The sequence below is a fragment of the Tamandua tetradactyla genome, chromosome 1, assembly GCF_023851605.1.
Source record: "Tamandua tetradactyla isolate mTamTet1 chromosome 1, mTamTet1.pri, whole genome shotgun sequence".
NCBI lineage: Eukaryota > Metazoa > Chordata > Mammalia > Pilosa > Myrmecophagidae > Tamandua > Tamandua tetradactyla.
In genome coordinates this window covers 10701488-10719895 of record NC_135327.1, presented here as the reverse complement: position 1 = coordinate 10719895, position 18408 = coordinate 10701488, and the positions used below count along the sequence as shown (strand labels likewise).

Below are 18408 nucleotides of genomic sequence, written 5' to 3'. Positions count from 1 at the left end.
AAGCAAAGAGACATACTAAAACAGCAGCGATAACCACAAAGGCCTATTAGGTCCCAGTAACTAAGTTGCCGGATACTGTACTGAGTAATTTATGTGCAGTTTTTCATTTATTCATTGTAACAACTCATTTTAAAAACAAGGAAATTATGAAATGGAGAGATTGATAATCTAGTTCAAGTTATCATTATTAAGTGGTGAAGATGGACTTCAAATCCAGATGGTCTGACTCCTGTGGACAAGTTCTTATCTACCATTGTATTGTCCCTGGCGGACAGAAGAAATACCGGGCTGAAGAAAGCAGTGTTAGGAACTACAAGTAACTTAAGTGCATGGAATTCCTTTCCCCTCTGGAGCGGGGAGTGGGGCACTCAGTACCCGTATCTGAAAGCAGAAGGCTGGTCCTGTTTGACTGTGGCTGCCCTTCAAAGACCACCCGATCCTCTCTGGTTTTGGGGTGTGTGGAGGTGGTGACAGCAGCAGTGCACACAGGTGGGATCTGCAGACGTGGGGAATTTCTTCTGTGTTTTCACACAACCCAGGGCTAAAGTAACAGGTGAGAAGCTATATTCTTACATTTACCAAACAATAAATGTCTCTTAAAATGCTAGGAAGTACACTAGAGAGAGGGTTACAGTGGTAACAAAGGCATAACCCTTACTCTTCTTGAGTCCAGGCTGGTAGGAATGAGACGCATAAACAAATACTGGCCACACTGTGTAAAACTACTCCTAAAACACAGTGGGAAAACAATAGTCATCAACTTTGCCTGACCTGAACCAGGTAGGGGAAAGATATCCAAGAAGTGACCCTTGAGCCTGATACTGAAGGATGCCTGAATTTACCAGGAAGAGAACACAAGGACACCCTGTGTAGGGGGATATACAAAGGCAGAGGTAGAGAGAGCCCACAGAAGTTTTCATTTTCCAGGGAAATCAAACATCTTACCCTTACATAAACTTCACTTAGAAAGCAGACATATTCAAATGTCCTTAAAATGAAATTCAAGGAATTTGTTAAGCAAATACAGAAGCATTTAGAAAAAGATAATGAGCAGGGAAAACACTTGTTCTTCAGCTGCATGACATTTTTTTTGTAGCTAATTGAACCAACTTAAGGTCCTTTTCTTTACAATGGGATAATAAGAATAATACCTAATTGAACATGAAGCATATTTTGTAAGTTTCAAAGTACTTCACCTTCAAATATTACTATTTTGAGTTCAGAGAACTCGTAAACTCAACTCATAAGGGTAACTGTTCAGTTCCTAACTGAATTTTCTTACAATAGGATTTAATCATTTTGAATATTAAATTTCCACGAAGAGATATTTTCTGATCTTTGGCCACGATATCATCTTTCTATTCTCAGAGCTTCTCTGAGTACCTGAGACACATCACAAACACACGGAGCAGTGACTGTGTCAGAGCGTGGACAAGGCACCCCAAATAACTATCTGAATAAAAGTTGTGCCATTACTTATCGCTATTTCTGTTAAAAGAAATGCTAATCTTCCTATACACGAGGTTTGACAAAGATTTTGTTTACAATTCTAGGCTCCAGACCATTCCAACCCAAAATTGGGAAGTCAACTGACACACTTTTAACCTTTTTGATTATGGAAAGAATACTAGACTATCTAGAGAAGATTTAGTCCTAACTCTTGTCACATAATTAATAGCTGTGAGAATCTGGCAAAATCCCTTCATTTCCTCGGGCGAAATTTGCTCAGCTGTCAAACAAGGGTAATAATATCTGATATGGTTACTTCCCATGGCCGAGATGTGGACCAACTGAAATAAATACAAATGAAAGTGCTTTGGAAAGGGTAAAGATCCATTTAAATATAAAATATTATTTTCATTCTATGGTACTTGAGTGGGTTATATGAGAATATATCCCAAATTTCAAATAGAAGAAGTAATCATATAAATTAGGGACTAGAATGGGAGAACCTGGATTTTATTTTTTCTTTATTTATTTTATTAATTTTTAAATTAAAATAGATATATAACAAGCACAAACATTCTTAACATATGATAATTCCATTCTACATATATAGTCAGTAATTCACAATATCATCACAGTTGCATATTTCATCATCATGATCATTTCTTAGAACATTTGCATCAATACAGAAAAAGAAAGAAAAAGACAACAGAAAAAAATTCATATACACCATATCCCTTACCCCACCCTTTCATTGATCACTAGCATTTCAATCTAAATTTATTTTAACATTTGTTCCCCCATTATTTACTTTTATTTCATATGTTTTACTCATCTATTGATAAGGTAGATAAAAGGAGCATCAGACACAAGGTTTTCACAATCACACAGTCACATTGTGAAAGCTGTATCATTATACAATCATCTTCAAGAAATATGGCTACTGGAACACAGCTCTACATTTTCAGGCAGTTCCCTCCAGCCTCTCCATTATATCTTGACTAACAAGGTGATATCTATTTAATGTGTAAGAATAATCTCCAGGATAACCTTTCGACTCTGTTTGGAATCTCTCAGCCACTGAAACTTTTGTTTTGTCTCATTTCGCTCCTCCCCCTTTTGGTTGATAAAGTTTTCTCAATTCCTTGATGCCGAGTCCTAGCTCATTCTAGGATTTCTGTCCCACATTGCCAGGAAGGTCCATATTCCTGGGAGTCATGTCCCACGTAGACAAGGGGAAGACGGTGAGTTTGCTTGTTGTGTTGGCTGGAGAGAGAGGTCACATCTGAGCAACAAAAGACGTTCTCTTGGGGGGTGACTCTTAGGACTAATTTTAAGTAGGCTTAATCTATCCTTTGTGGGATTAAGTTTCATATGAACAAACCCCCAAGACTGGGAGTTCAGCCTTTTGCTTTGGTTGTCCCCACTGCTTGTGAGAATATCAAGAATTCTCCACTTGAGGAAATTGAATTTTCCTCCTTTCTCACCATTCCCCCAAGGGGACTTTGCAAATACTTGTCACTGTTGAAATCACTCTGGAATTTATTGGGGCATCACTCTGGATAAACCTACAAAAGTTTATGCCCTACTCAAGGTTCCATGTACTTATGGTGTTCAATTAAGCTGTCCACACAAGTTATATTAGGAACTGCACTAGTCAAAATATAAATTTTGTACCAAATAAACATTTTTTGCTTTAGTCTCACAAATAAGTTAAAATTTTAAAATATTAATTACCATCTATTTTCAACACCCTAATGTTGACATTCCTTTGTTCTTCCTCATTCAAAAACATTTTTAAATTTGTACATTTAGTCACTATCATTATACACTCTAGGCATTCCTACATTATACCATCTCAGTCTTTATCGTCTCTTTCTTTCTGATTTCATTTGTGCCCCCAGCCCTCCTTCCTCTATCATTCTCACATTCAGCTTCATTCAGTGTTCTAACATAACTGTATTACAGTTAGGTAATATTGTGCTATCCATACAATCAGCCCTGTTACACAATCTGTATCCCTTCAGCTCCAATTACCCAATATCTTACCCTGTTTCTATCTCCTGATGGTCTCTGTTACCAATGAAATTCTCCAAGTTTATTCACTAATGTCAGTTCATATCAGTGAGATGATACAGTATTTGTTCTTTTGTTTTTGGCTAATCTCACTCAGCATAATGTCCTTAAGGTCCATTCATGTTGTCACATACGTTATAACTTTATTCTGTCTTACAGCTGCATAATATTCCAACGTATGTATATACCACAGTTTGTTTAGCCACTTGTCTGTTGATGGACATTTTGGCTGTTTCCATCTCTTCGCAATTGTAAATAATGCTGCTATGAATATTGGTGTGCAAATGTCTATTTGTGTCCTTGCTCTCATGTCCTCTGAGTATATACTTAGCAATGGTATTGCCAGGTCATATGGCAATTTTATACTAAGTTTCCTGAGGAACCGCCAAACTGTCTTCCATAGCGGATATACCATTTGACATTCCCACCAACAGTGGATAAATGTGCCTCTTTCTCCACATCCTCTCCATCACTTGTTGTTTTCCATTTTATTGATAATGGCCATTCTGGTGGGTATGAGATGATATCTCATTGTGGTTTTGATTTGCCTTTCTCTAATAGCCAGGGAAGTTGAGCATCTTCTCATGTGCCTTTTGGCCATTTGTATTTCCTCTTGTGAGAAGTGTCTGTTCAAGACTTTTGCCCATTCCGTAATTGGGTTGTCTGTATTTTTGTTGTTGAGTTGAACAATCTCTTTATGTTTTCTGGATACTAGACCTTTATCTGATATACCGTTTCCAAATATTGTCTCCCATTGTGTAGGCTGTCTTTTTACTTTCTCGACAAAATTCTTTGGTGCACAAAAGTGTTTAATTTTGAGGAGTTCCCATTCATTTAATTCTTTCTTCAATGCCCGTGCTTAGGGTGTAAGGTCTAGGAAATCGCCTTCTATTATGATTTATAAGATATTTCCTTACATTTTCTTCTAACAGTTTTATGGTCTTAGATCTAATGTTTAGGTCTTTAATCCATTTTGAGTTAATTTTTGTATAGGGTGTGAGATATGGACCCTCTTTCATTCTTTTGCATATGGATATACAGGTCTCCAGGCACCATTTATTGAAGAGACTGTTGTGTCCCAGGTGCGTTGGTTTGACTGCCGTATCAGAGATCAATAGTCCACAGACAAGAGGATCTATATCTGAACATTCTATTTGATTCCATTAGTCAGTATAGCTATCTTTATGGCAGTACCATGCTGTTTTGACCACTGCAGCCTCATAATATGCCTTAAAGTCAGGTAGCGTAAGACCTTCAACTTCATTTCTCTTTCTCAGGATACTTTTAGCTATTTGGGGCACCCTGCCCTTCCAGATAAATTTGGTTATTGTTTTTTCTATTTCTGAAAAGTAAGTTTTTGGGATTTTAATTGGTATTGCATTGAATTTGTAAATCAATGTAGGGAGAATTGACATCTTAACGATATTTAGTCTTTCAATCCATGAACATGGCATGCCCTTCCATTTATTTAGGTCTTCTGTGACTTTTAGCAATTTCTTGTAGTTTTCTTTGTATAGGTCTTTTGTCTCTTTAGTTAAATTTATTCCTAATTTTTTTATTCTTTTGGTTGCAACCGTAAGTGGAATTTTTTTCTTGATTTCCCTCTCACATTGTTCAATACCAGTGTATAGAAACACTACAGATTTCTGAGTGTTGATCTTGTAATGTGACACTTTGATGTACTTATTTATTAGCTCTAGTAGTTTTGCTGTGGATTTTTCAGGGTTTTTGACATATAGTATCATATCATCTGCAAACAGTGAGAGTTTTACTTTTTCCTTTTCAATTTTGATGCCTTGTATTTCTTTTTCTTGTCTAATTGCTCTGGCTAGAACTTCCAACACAATGTTAAATAGCAGCGGTGATAGTGGACATCCTTGCCTTGTTCCTGATCTTAGGGGGGAAAGATTTCAGTTTTTCCCCATTGAGGATGATGTTAGCTGTGGGTTTTTCATATATTCTCTTTATGATGTTGAGGAAGTTCCTTTCTATTCCTATTCTTTCAGGTGTTTTCAACAGGAAAGGATGTTGAATTTTGTCAAATGCCTTTTCTGCATCAATCGAGATGATCATGTGGTTTTTCTGCTTTGATTTGTTGATATGGTGCATCACATTAATTGATTTTCTTATGTCGAACCATCCTTGCATACCTGGGATGAATCCTACTTGGTCATGATGTGTAATTCTTTTAATGGGCTGCTGGATTCGATTTGCTAGAATTTTGTTGAGGACTTTTGCAACTATATTCATTAGAGAGACTGGTCTGTAGTTTTCTTTTTGTGTAATATTTTTTTCTTGCTTTGGTATGAGGGTGATATTGGCTTCACAGAATAAGTTAGGTAGCTTTCCCTCCTCTTCAATTTTTTTTGAAGTGTTTGAGCAGGATTGGTACTAATTCTTTCTGGAATGTTTGGTTGAATTCACATGTGAAGCCATCTGGTCCTGGACTTTTCTTTTGGGGAGCTTCTTAATGACTGATTAGATTTCTTTACTCGTGATTGGTGTGTTGAGGGTGTCTATTTCTTCTTGAGTCAATGTTGGTTATTCATGCCTTTCTAGAAAGTTGTCCATTTCACCTACATTGTTGAGTTTATTAGCATAAAGTTGTTCACAGTATCCTCTCATTACTTCCTTTATTTCCATGGGGTCAGTGGTTATATCTCCTCTTCCATTTCTGATTTTATTTATTTGCATCCTCTCTCTTCTTTTTGTCAACCTTGCAAAGGGTCCATCAATCTTACTGATTTTCTCATAGAACCAACTTCTGGTTTTGTTGATTTTCTCGATTGTTTTCATGTTCTCAATTTCATTTATTTCTGCTCTAATCTTTGTTATTTCTTTCCTTTTGCTTGCTTTGAGGTTAGTTTGCTGTTTTTTCTCTAGTTCTTCCAAGTGGACAGTTAATTCCTCGATTTTTTGCCCTTTCTTCTTTTTTTGATATAGGCATTTAGGACAATAAATTTCCCTCTTAGCACTGCCTTTGCTGCATCCTATACATTTTGATATGTTGTATTTTCATTTTCATTTGCCTTGAGATACTTACTGACTTCTCTTGTAATTTCTTGACACACTGGTTGTTTAAGAGTGTGTTGTTGAGCCTCCATATATACGTGAATTTTCTGGCACTCTGCCTATTATTGATTTCCGATTTCATTCCTTTATGATCTGAGAAAGTGTTTTGGATGATTTCAATCTTTTTAAATTTATTGAGACTTGCTTTGGAACCCAGCAGATGGTCTATCCTTGAGAATGATCCATGAGCACTTGAGAAAAAGGTGTATCCTGCTGTTATGGGGTGTAATGTTCTATAAATGCCTGTTAAGTCTAGTTCTTTTAAAGTATTATTCAAATTCTCTGCTTCTCTATTGATCCTCTATCCATTGATGAGAGTGGGGAATTGAAGTTTCCAATTATTACGGTAGATGTGTCTATTTTTCTTCTCAGTGTTTGCCTCATATATTTTGGAGCATACTGGCTTGGTGCATAAATATTTATGACTGTTACGTCTTCTTGTTGAATTGTTTCTTTTATTAATACACAGTATCCTTCTTTGTCTCTTTTAACTTTTACATTTGAAGCCTATTTGTTGGGTAGCAGTATATTCTGCTCTTTTCTGATTGTTATTGGCATGAAATATCTTTTCCCAACCTTTCACTTTCAACTTATGTTTATCCTTGGGTCTAAGATGAGTTTCCTGGAGACAGCATATAGATGGGTCCTGTTTTTTTAATCCATTCTGCCAGTATATGTCTTTTGATTGGGGAGTTTAATCTATTAACAGTGTTATTACTGTATGAGGAAGTACTTTCTTCTACTATTTTGCCTTTTGGATTTTATATGTCATATATAATTTTTCTTCTTTTTACCTTTACTGATAGTCTTCATTTCTACACACCTCTCTCTCCTGTCTTTTTATATCTGCTTCTAGTGCTCCCTTTAGTATTTCTTACAGAGCCGGTCTCTTGATCACAAATTCTCTCAGTGATTTTTTGTCCGAAAATGTTTTAATTTCTCTCTCATTTTTGAAGGACAATTTTGCTGGATATAGAATTCTTGGTTAGCAGTTCTTTTTCTTTTAGTAATTTAAATGTATCATCCCACTGTCTTCTTGACTCCATGGTTTCTGCTGAGATATCTACACATAGTCTTATTGGGCTTCCCTTGTATGTAATGGATTGTTTTTCTCTTCCTGCTTCCAACATTCTTTCTTTCTCTTTGACATCTGACATTCTAATTAGTGTCTTGCAGTACATCTATTTGGATCTATCCTGTTTGGTATACACTGCACTTCTTGGATCTGTAATTTTAAGTCTTTCATAAGAGCTGGGAAATTTTCAGTGATAATTTCCTCCATTAGTTTTTCTCCTCCTTTTCCCTGCTCTTTTCCTTCTGGGACACCCACAACACATATATTCATGTGTGTCATGTTGTCATTCAATTCCCCGGTGTCTGCTTATATATTTTCATTCTTTTCCCTATATTTTCTTTTGCTTGTCGGATTTCAGATGTCCCGTCCTCCACTTCACTAACCCTATCTTCTGCCTCTTGAAATCTGACACTGTAGGTTCCCATTGTTTTTTTCATCTCTTCTACTGTGCCTTTCATTCCCATAAGTTCTGTGATTTGTTTTTTCAGACTTTCGATTTCTTCTTTTTGTTCATTCCCTTTCTTCTTTATATCCTCCCTCAATTCACTGATTTGATTTTTGATGAGGTTTTCCATGTCTGTTTGAACATTCTGAATTAATTGTTTCAACTTCTGTATCTCATTTGGATTGTTGGTTTGTTCCTTTGACTGGGCCATATCTTCAATTTTCCTAGTGTGATTCGTTATCTTTTGCTGGTATCTAGTAATTTAATTACCTTAATTAGTTTATTCTGGAGATTGTTTTCACTTCTTTTACATAGGATTTTCTTGCTAGATGACTTTGTTGTCTGTCTGTTCTTTGATATTCAGTTCAGCTTATTCTGGATCACTAGCGTAGGTTTTGTTTAACAGAGGAGAATTTTTCAGTTCTTGTTTTCTTCTTTCTTGCCCTGCCTGTATGGTGCCTTTTTTTCCCTCACCCTTAGGAGGGTCTACTTAGGTATTATAGACCCCAGCTGGATTTTCCCAGACCAAATTGGCCTCCTATCAGGAGGAAAGAGTCACCTGCGTCAGTTTTCCCCGAGGGTGAGACCCAGCAGGTTGAAACACTTTCCTATGAAGTCTTTGGACTGTGTTTTTCCTGTTCTGCCCAGTATGTGGCACTTTTCTGCCTGCAGGTCCCACCAGCATAAAGTGATGTGGTACCTTTGACTTCAGCAGACTCTCCCTGCTGGGGCGTGGTTGCGACAGAGGAGAGGTTGTAGGCTGGCTTTAATCGCTTCAATTTCTAGACCCTGGGATTTGAATTCCTTGAGGGAGGGAATCCATGTGATCTGGGCCCCAACCCTCTCCTGGGGGAAGGTACAGGCTCCAGACAAGCTCTCAAACAAGCTTGTTTCTGCTTATGCCTGGGGCAGGTGCAGCCTGAGAAGCCCTGCCACTGTATCGAAAGGCAGTCAAGCCTTTGTAGAAATACAGCCACAAAAAAGAAAGAGAAAAATCCTTCTTAGACCAGGACCCCTGTTCCTTGGGTTTGCCAAACAAGAGCAGAAGTTGGCATGTTGCTTTGTGTACCTTCAGATCCTATGTGCCCCCTTCTTTCCTTCAGGGCCCAGACCCTTTCAAGTATTATGTGCTATCCAATCCCCAAACCCTCTGTTTCTTTTTTTCTTTTTCCTGTCAGCCCTGTCTCCTCAGTGCTGGGGCAAAAATCAGCTACCTCTGCTTTGACGAGATTCAGCTGAGCTGGGGGCCTATTTTTAGTAGTCAGAATTTGTTAATTAATTCTACAATTGGAGCTTAGTTGTGCTCAGCCCCTGCTGCTAGTAAAGTCCCTTTCCTTTTCCCTCTGGGATGCAGCCTGTGGGGGAGGGGCACTGGCCACCACAGCTTGGGGCACTCAAGGTTCTGGGGGAGGGGAGCTCACAACTGGTCCAGCTGATCCAGACTGGGGTACACTGTGTGTCCGGCACTGACGTGGCCCCAGCAGTTGTCCTGTACTGTTCCTGGCTTTTTAGTAGTTGTTCTGGAGGACGAACTAAATCCCACACCTCACTAAGCCGCCATCTTGGCTCTGAGAACCTGGATTTTAATTGCCAAGACCAAAACCCAACTCCCTTCAGGTCCTGGGTCTGGTGCTCATGATGGTTTGTTGAATCCATTACTTCTCACACCTCAGGGGTAATGGGAAAAATATTTTCAATATATAATTGTTTCCTATTTTGGAACAGTGATGCTCATTATCGCTGTTATAGGGATTAGAGATGAACAGAGGCTAAGCAAACAGCACACATTCTCCAAGCTAGAACCAAGAGAAAAGAAATAATAACTTTTGGGTAGTAATTAGAAGAGAGATTACCCTGGCAATGGAGCTGCTTCAGAACAATGCTATGGGAATCTCTGGGATCCAGGATGCATAAAATTCTGGGAGATACATTTGCTCCCCAGGTCAATACCAGAGAACATTTGGTCAAATGGTGTGGGAGACCAAGTGAAGAATTGTTTATGCAAAACCCCAGAAACCCATACTTTTTTTTTTTTCTCCAGAAACCCAATTTTAAAATGCAATGCAGACTTCTGCTTTGGGGAATTTTGAGTAGATGGCATTTACTTTCTTATGTCCCATGCTAAATACAACTAAAATCCCTGGACATTACATATAAAACAAACATAAGGGAACCCTGAAAGACAGAAAGAATAAAGCAGACCAGATATGGATGTGGGACCCAAAGAATAACACAGCGGTGCATTTCCAGGTTTTCTTTTTTCCTCATGTACCTTAGACTTAGAGGTAATGAAGCCAGCTACCTAGAAATGCCACAGGTACAGATAACAAAAGCCCCATCAAAAGTCTGTCCTCTCTGGCTAAAGGAATAGGAAAGGCGCAGGTGGGCAATACAGAAAACTTTCAGACAAAAACCCTATTCTCCAGCCCAATAACACAGAAAAAAACTGTGGCCCAGGTAAAATCGCTGTCTAAGGCAGTGTCGGAAAAAGTCTAGTTTGGATCTGGGACTTTCATCTCCGATGGGCAATAATAAACCCCCACAACTTTATTTAAATGAGCCAAAGATGGACCCTGTGCACTGCCCTGTGTGTTGTTTACTCCTTCACAGGAGCTTGGACCCATCAGTTAGATGAAAAAAGCCTCCCAGTGCCAAACTCAAATTCTTACATACTCAGCTGCTTTCAAAATAGCCTAAATTTGGAATGTAAAATATATTTGTAACCACTGTGGAAAGCAATATAGCAGGAGCCTCAAAATGTTAAATATAGACTCACCATACGACCTGGCTATTCCGATTCTAGGTTCATACCCAAAGAGAGTGGAGACAGGGCCTCAAACAGATGCTTGTGCACTGGTGTTTACAGCAGCTTTACTTTTACTAGTCAAAAGCTGGAAACAATCCGAATGCCCACCAACAAATGAATGGCTAAATAAAATGTCATACATTCATTCTTATTTAGCCATAAGAAAGAACAAAGTTATGAGACATACTGTGACATGGAATAATCTTGAAAACATTATGCTCAATGAAATAAATACGGCACATAAGGAAAAAAATTGTATAACAGCACTTATAAGAGAGGACTAGAAATAGCAAATTCAGAGAGATGGAAAACATTAAAGCTTACAAGGGACATGCGGGGGGGAAGGGGGAGTGTTTGTTTGTAAAAAAAAAAAAAAAGAGTAAATAAAATAGCCCAAATAATCAAATTTTAGCCATTTAGAACTGATCTGCTTTGCATACCCAGCAAAACTACCTAACATTTGCTAGCTACAGATAAGATAAGATCTTACAGTTATAGGACCTCAAGCCTTTTGTGTCCCTCTGAGTTCTCTGACCTGGGAACTCCCCTTCACACTGACCCATCCATTCCCCCATTCCACTGCTGGTGGGTGTCTCCCACTTGCAGCCTCTGAAAGGCCCTATGATGTAAAGGATAATCCTTCTCACACAATTTGTCAAAGCGATGCTCTGAAAAATTATCTTGAGTGTTACTGCCATCTAGTGGTCAAGCTTTTTTCTTGATCAGTTCCAAAACTCTCAAACGTGAACTCACTACATCACCCTACAGTGTCAGTGAAGGCCATGTGAGCAAGAATGAGGCAGTCCAAAGGTGTCAAAGGACAGAGGAGGGAACCTGAATTTATACCCCCCATTTGGTAGTAATAAGGTGGCACATCAAGTGGCACTTTCCCTGTCAGAGAAATATCTGAGGAAATCAGCTAAAGGAAGGTTTAAATAAGATTTGGAGTCTGCTGTACTTTCTGATTTTGGGTACTGTACTGTACAGGGTTTGAGACCCTAATCTAAAAAAAATGAGTAATCCTACAATTGACTGGTGTTTAATGAAATTAAATAGGCCTGTTTAAATGCTAGCTGATGTGCTACCTGGGTAAAGTAAGAGCTGATGTCTGTTTACTTGTTAATCAGTGTGATAAGCATTTAATGCCTTTTTAGTAAGTGTGTGCAGTCTATTTATTAATTGATGTATTACTTAAATATAACAAGGGTTAAGCATCTGTTTAAATTTGCTGATTGGTATGTTACTGCATTTGTATTGGCACAAATGTTCCTAACTGGTTACTGATTATGAAAATTATTTTAAAAGGGGAACCTTTGGGCTGTATTGAAAATTGAAAAGATTTTGGTTATGAGTCTATAAAATAAAAGGTTTTATTTCTGTAGCATAAAGAAAAAGATCTGGAGTCTCACAATATAATACCCTAAATGTCCCAGTTCCAATAAAAAATGACTTATACAAAGAATCAAGAAGATTTCAAACTCAATGAAAAAAATCCTTAGATGCCAGTATTGAGAGGTGGAGATGTCAGAATTATCTGACAAACAGTTTAAAAAAGTCCTTATAAAAATGCTTCAGTATGGAGTGGGCCACAGTGTCTCAGGTGCTGGAGACCCGGGTTCGTTTCCCAGTGCCTGCCCATATGAAAAAAAAAGGTTCATTATGCAATTCTGAATGTACTTTACAAAAATGGGAAAAAAAAAAAAGCAAAGTCTCAGCAAAGACAGAAAAAAGTCCCAATCTGAACAACAAAGAAAATCAGAATGAAAAAAAGAAAAGAAAAAATATAAAAACAGGAAGGAAGAACAGAGACTTAGGACCTGTAGAACTGTAATAAGAGAATGTCTATTCCATGCAGAGTCCTGGAAAGTGCAGAGAAAGAAGGTGGATCTGAAAAAATACTAGAAGAAATTATCACAGAAAACTTCCCATATTTGTCAAAAAGCATAAACCTACAGATTGAAGAGATGAGCAAACCCTTAACAGGATAAATCCAAAGAATTTCACATAAAAAACATTACTGTTAAACTTCTGGAAATTAAAGACAAAGGAAAAATCTTGAAAGCAGCAAGACAGAAAAAGATGCCTTATCTATAGGGGGAAAATAATTTGAATGGCAGATTTCTCATCAGGAACCACGGAGGCCTGAAGGAAGTTGGGCAATCATTTTTTAGATGCTGAGAGAAAAGAACTGTCAGCCCAGAACCCTGTATTCAGAGACAACATCCATCCATTGGGAATAAAGGGGATATTAAGACATTATCAGATGAAGGAAAACTAGAAGAATTTGTCACCAGCGTACCTACTCTAAATGTATGGCTAAAGGAAGTTATTTAAACAGAAAGGAAATAATAAAAGAAGGAACATTGGAACACCAAAAAGAAGAACATGATGAGTAAAAATATGGGCAAAGAGAACAGATTTTCCTTCCTCTCTTGCGTTTTTTCTCAATTATACTTGAAAGATAAAGCAAAAATTGTAACATTACCTGGTATGGTACTAAACAGCTGTAGAGGAAGTATTTAGACAATTATATTATAACTGGGGGAGGGCAAAGGGACATAAATGGGGGTAAGGCTTCTACACTTTATTTCAACAGGTAAAAGGATCCCCGTGATGGATAAGTTATGTTGTATAGTGAAATACCTAGGGCAAGCACTTTAAAAAGCTAAAAAAAAGTGATACACTCAAAGACACTACAGAAAAATCAAAGCGGAATTCTAGAAATGCCCAAGTAACACACAGAATGGCAGGAAAAAAAACCGAGAATAAAAAAACACAGAAAACAGAAACAAAAAATAAAATGGCAGCCTTAAAGTAGCAATAACTATATTAAATGTCAATGGTCTAAGAACACCAATTAAAAGAACGATCGGCAGAGTGCATTACAAAATATGACCCAACTATTGACTGTTTACAGGAAACTCAAATATGATGATTTAGGCAGGATGAAAGTAAAAGGATGGAAAAACATATCATGCAGCAAACATTACCCAAAAGAAACCAAAAGTGGCTATATTAATATCAGACAAAGTAGATTTCAGATCAAAGAGCATTACCAGAAAGAGTGATGAGTCTACCAAAACAAAACAACACTAAACGCTATGAACCAAACAACTGAGCTGCAAAATATCTGAAGAAAAAAGTGACAGCACTGAAAGGAGAAATGCACAAATTCACAATTATAGCTGGATATTAAAATATGTCCACTAGGCGATGGAGAAAATACCTCTTTTGGGGGTGCAAGGGTAGTTCAGTGGTAGAATTCACTCTTGCCATGCAGAAGACAGGGGTTTGATTCATGGCCCATGCACTTCCCAAACAAACAAGCAAAATAAACCAACAACAGAAAAACAAAAACTCAACCGAACAAAAATTCATAAAATGGTGCTGCAATAAAGGGATATTCACATGGAAAAAGAATGAAGTGTGACCCTGCCATACAGTATACAAAACAAAAAAAACACACCTCTTTCAACAATTGATAGAACAACTATACAGAAAATCAGCAAGGATAGAGAAGAATTCAACAACAACAGTATCAACCTACAGGACTAACAACGTTTAGAGAGCATTCTTCCCAACAACAGCAGAAAGCACATTCTTTTCAAAGGTCCATGGAACATATACTAAGACCATAAACAAACCTTAACAACTTAAAACAACTGAAATAATAGATTGTGTAATCTGACCATAAAAGGAATCAAATCGGAAATCAGGAACAGAAAGACAATAGGAGAGACTCAGAAACTAAATAATACAATTCTAAATAATCCCCAGGTCCATGAGGAACTCTCAAAGGAAATTTAAAAATTCATTAAACTAAATGAGAATGAAAGTATAATAGCAAAATTTGTGGGATACAGCTCAAGTAGTGCTGAGAAAGAAATTTATAGCATTAAATGCATATATTAGACAAGAGAAAAAGTCTCAACTTAATAATTTAAAGCCCACCTCAAAAACCTAGAAAAAAGAAAGGGAAAATAAGCCCAAAGTAGAAGGAAGGAAATAATAAAGCTAAGGGCAGAAATAAATGAAATTGGGAACAGGAAATCAATAGACAAAACCAATGAAACAGAGCTGGTTCTTCAAAAAAGATCAGTGACGTAGACAAATCTCTAAGCAAGACTAACAAAGAAAAAAGAGGAGACAAATTACCAGTATCAAATATCACTATAAACTTTGTAGACATCAAGAGGATAATAAGGAAATACTAAATAACTCAGCACATATAAATTTGACAACTTGGATGAAATGGACCAAATCATTCAAGAATACCTTATCACAACAACTCACCCAATAAAAAATAGATCACTGAATTCATAATTCAACCCTCTCAAAAAGAAAGCTCCGTGCCCAAATGGATTCACTGGAGAATTCTACCAAATGTTTAAAGAATTAACATCAATTGGAACACTTCCCAGTTCATTTTTTTTTCCAGTTCATTTTTTTGACACTAACATTACTTTGATACCAAAACCAGACAAGGATGGTACAAAAAAAAGAAAACCATAAACCATTATCCCTCAGGAATATAAATGCAAAAATCTTAAAAAAATACCAGCACCTAAATGTAAACAACATAAGTATTTATATATACATATATTAGTAAATAAAATTCAACTACACATAAAAAGAATTATATACCATGACCAAGTAGGATTTATCTAGGGATATAAGCTGGTTCATATCTGAAAAATCAATCAATGTAATCCACCACATTAATAGTTAAAAGAAGAAAAATCATAAGATCATATCAATTTATGCAGAAAATGTATTTGACAAAAGATCAATACTTTTCATGGTAAAAAATTTTTAAAAACTGGGAATATTCCCCAAGATTTGGAGCAAATAAAGAACGTATACTCTCATCACTGTTACTCAATATAGTATTGAAAGTTTTTTAATTAGTGCAATAAGGAAAGAAAATAAAAGGCCTATAGTTTGGAAAGGAAGAAATACAATCATTTCTACTTGCAGATGTCATGACTGTCTTCATGGAAAATGTCCCCAAATCTACCAAAAAACCTCTCAGACCTTGTGAATGAGTTCAGCTAGGTTATTAGATACAAAATAAACTTAGAAAAATCAATAGTATTTCTATAAACTAGCAATGAACACATGGACATTGAAATTAAAGTTACAATATCATTTACAATCACTCCAAAGAAAATGAAATACTTAGATACAAATCTTACAAAATAAGAAAAGACTTACATGCTGAAAACTATAAAACACTGATGAAACCAAAAACTACAAATACTGATGGAAAAAATCAAAGCAGATAGAAATAAAAGGGGAGCAATGGTTCGAGTTTTGGAAGACTCAATAAAGATATTAATTCTCCCCAAATTTATATGCAGGTTTAATGCAACTCCAATCAAAATCTTGTCTCTTTTGTAGAGCCAAGATTATTTAAAAATTTATATGGAAAGGAAAAGGAAGTAGGAATCATACAATTTTGAAAAATGATAAAGAGGGAGGAATCAGCCTACCTGCTTTTTTAAAACTTATGATTTGGGTAGAGTAATTAAGATTGTGTGCTACTGGCAGAGGAATACACATAGATAAATGGAACAGAACAGACAACCCACAAATGAGATCCAAACAGGTATGTCCAAATGAATTTTTTCCGAAGACGCAAAAGCAATTCAACGGAGGAAAGACAGCCTTTTCAACCAACGGTTCTGAAGCCATGAGATATCCATAGCACTCCCGACACCACCCCCCACCCCCACTGGCACACACACAAAAAACAAGACAGAGAAAGACAGAAAACTAGAAAAATAGAAAAGTAAGAAAATCTTCAGGATCTACAACTAGGCAGTTCTTAGATTTGACGCCAAAAACACGATTCACAAAAGGAAAAACTGATCATTTAAATTTTATCAAAATAAAAAACTTTTGCTTTGTGAAAGACCCTGTGAGGGAGATAAACAGACAAGCTACAGGGTAGGAAAAAATATCTGCAAGCTATATATCTGACAGAAGACTAGAAATCTAGAATATATAAATAACTTTCAAAACTCAACGGTAACTTTTCAACTTGGTCCAGGCAGAATAGCTCCTGCAAAAAGAGTGGTGAGAAGCCATTCTGCCATCTGTGAAGCAGTGATGAGGGAGCATGCCATTAATGGTCACAAACACTTTCATGGAGAGGCCTTCAGGAAATATGCCCCTTGGCACTCACAGAAAACTGGAAATTTGCCATGAAGGAGATGGCAGTGACATCAGGTTCAACAAACCTGTTGAGCCAAAAGAATAAGGAATGTTGCATGCCATATCCTTGTACTACTGCCCAGGAAAAGTAATGAGGATGAAGAGTCATCCAATAGATTCTGTACAATGATTCTCTACGCACTTGTCAATGTTTTCAAAAACCTATACTCTGTCAACATGGATAAAAACTAACAGTCTGGGGCGGGCCGCGGTGGCTCAGCGGGCAAGAGTGCTTGCCTGCTATGCCGGAGGACCCCGGTTCGATTCCCGGCCCCAGCCCATGTAAAAAACAAACAAACAAACAAAATATAATAAAATAAGAAAATGTTTAAAGATGTTTCCCTTTCTTCCTCCCTTCCTTCCTTCCATCCTTCCTTCCTTCTCTGTCTTTAAAAAAAAAAAAAAAAAACAAAAAAAAAACTAACAGTCAATTACCAAATAAAATTATTTAAAAAAGAAATCAACAGTAAAAAACAAATGAACAAAAAAACCAACCAGTGTAATCAAAAGATGGACCAAGGGCATGAGGAGACACTTTGAAAAAGAAGACAAAGGAAATAAGGATGTAAAAAGATGATGTTCAACATCATTAGCTATTTGGAAAACAGTTAAACCACAATGAGATATTACCACACATTTACCAGAAAGGCTCAAGTAAAAAATATTGACACTGCCAAATGTTGGAGAGGATGTAGAGAAACTGGATCATCTCACATTGCTCGTGGGAATGTAAAATGGTACAGCCATTTTGGAAAAGTTTGGCAGTTTCTTAAAAAAACTAAATATACAACTACCATACAATCTAGCAATTACACATCTGGACATTCATCCTAGAGAAATGAAAACTTAAACTCACACAGAAACCTGTATGCAAATGTTCCTAGAGGCTTTGTAATAGCCCAAATCTGGAAACAACCCAAATGTTCTTCGCTGGGTGAATAGTTAATCAAATTATGGCACATTCATTCCATGTAATATTACTCAGCAATAAAGAGGAATAAACTATTAATTCATGCAACCACCTGGATGAACCTCCAGCCACTTATACTGAGTAAAAGAACAAATCAAAACAAAAAATAATCCTCAAAGATTACCTACTATATGATTTTACTTCTGTAACATTCTTAAAATGACAAAACTAAAGAAGGGGATAACAGGCTGGGGGGTGCCGGGGCTAAGGAAGGAGCGAGGCAGAAGGGAACCGGGTGTGGTCATAAAGCGGCACATGAAGGTCCTCGTGGGGACCGACATGCTCTGCGCCTTTCCCACGCC

The 18408-nt window shown here is 37.0% G+C and overlaps 1 protein-coding gene and 1 long non-coding RNA gene across 8 annotated transcripts in view; one reads left to right on the top strand and one right to left on the bottom strand.

The window, feature by feature from the left end:
• The window catches only part of CHD6 (chromodomain helicase DNA binding protein 6), a 261441-nt gene that overhangs the window by 22838 nt on the left and 220195 nt on the right, over window positions 1-18408 (bottom strand). The gene's annotated exons all lie outside the window — the stretch shown is intronic.
• The window catches only part of LOC143690646 (uncharacterized), a 43210-nt gene that overhangs the window by 15933 nt on the left and 8869 nt on the right, over window positions 1-18408 (top strand). The window lies entirely within an intron of this gene.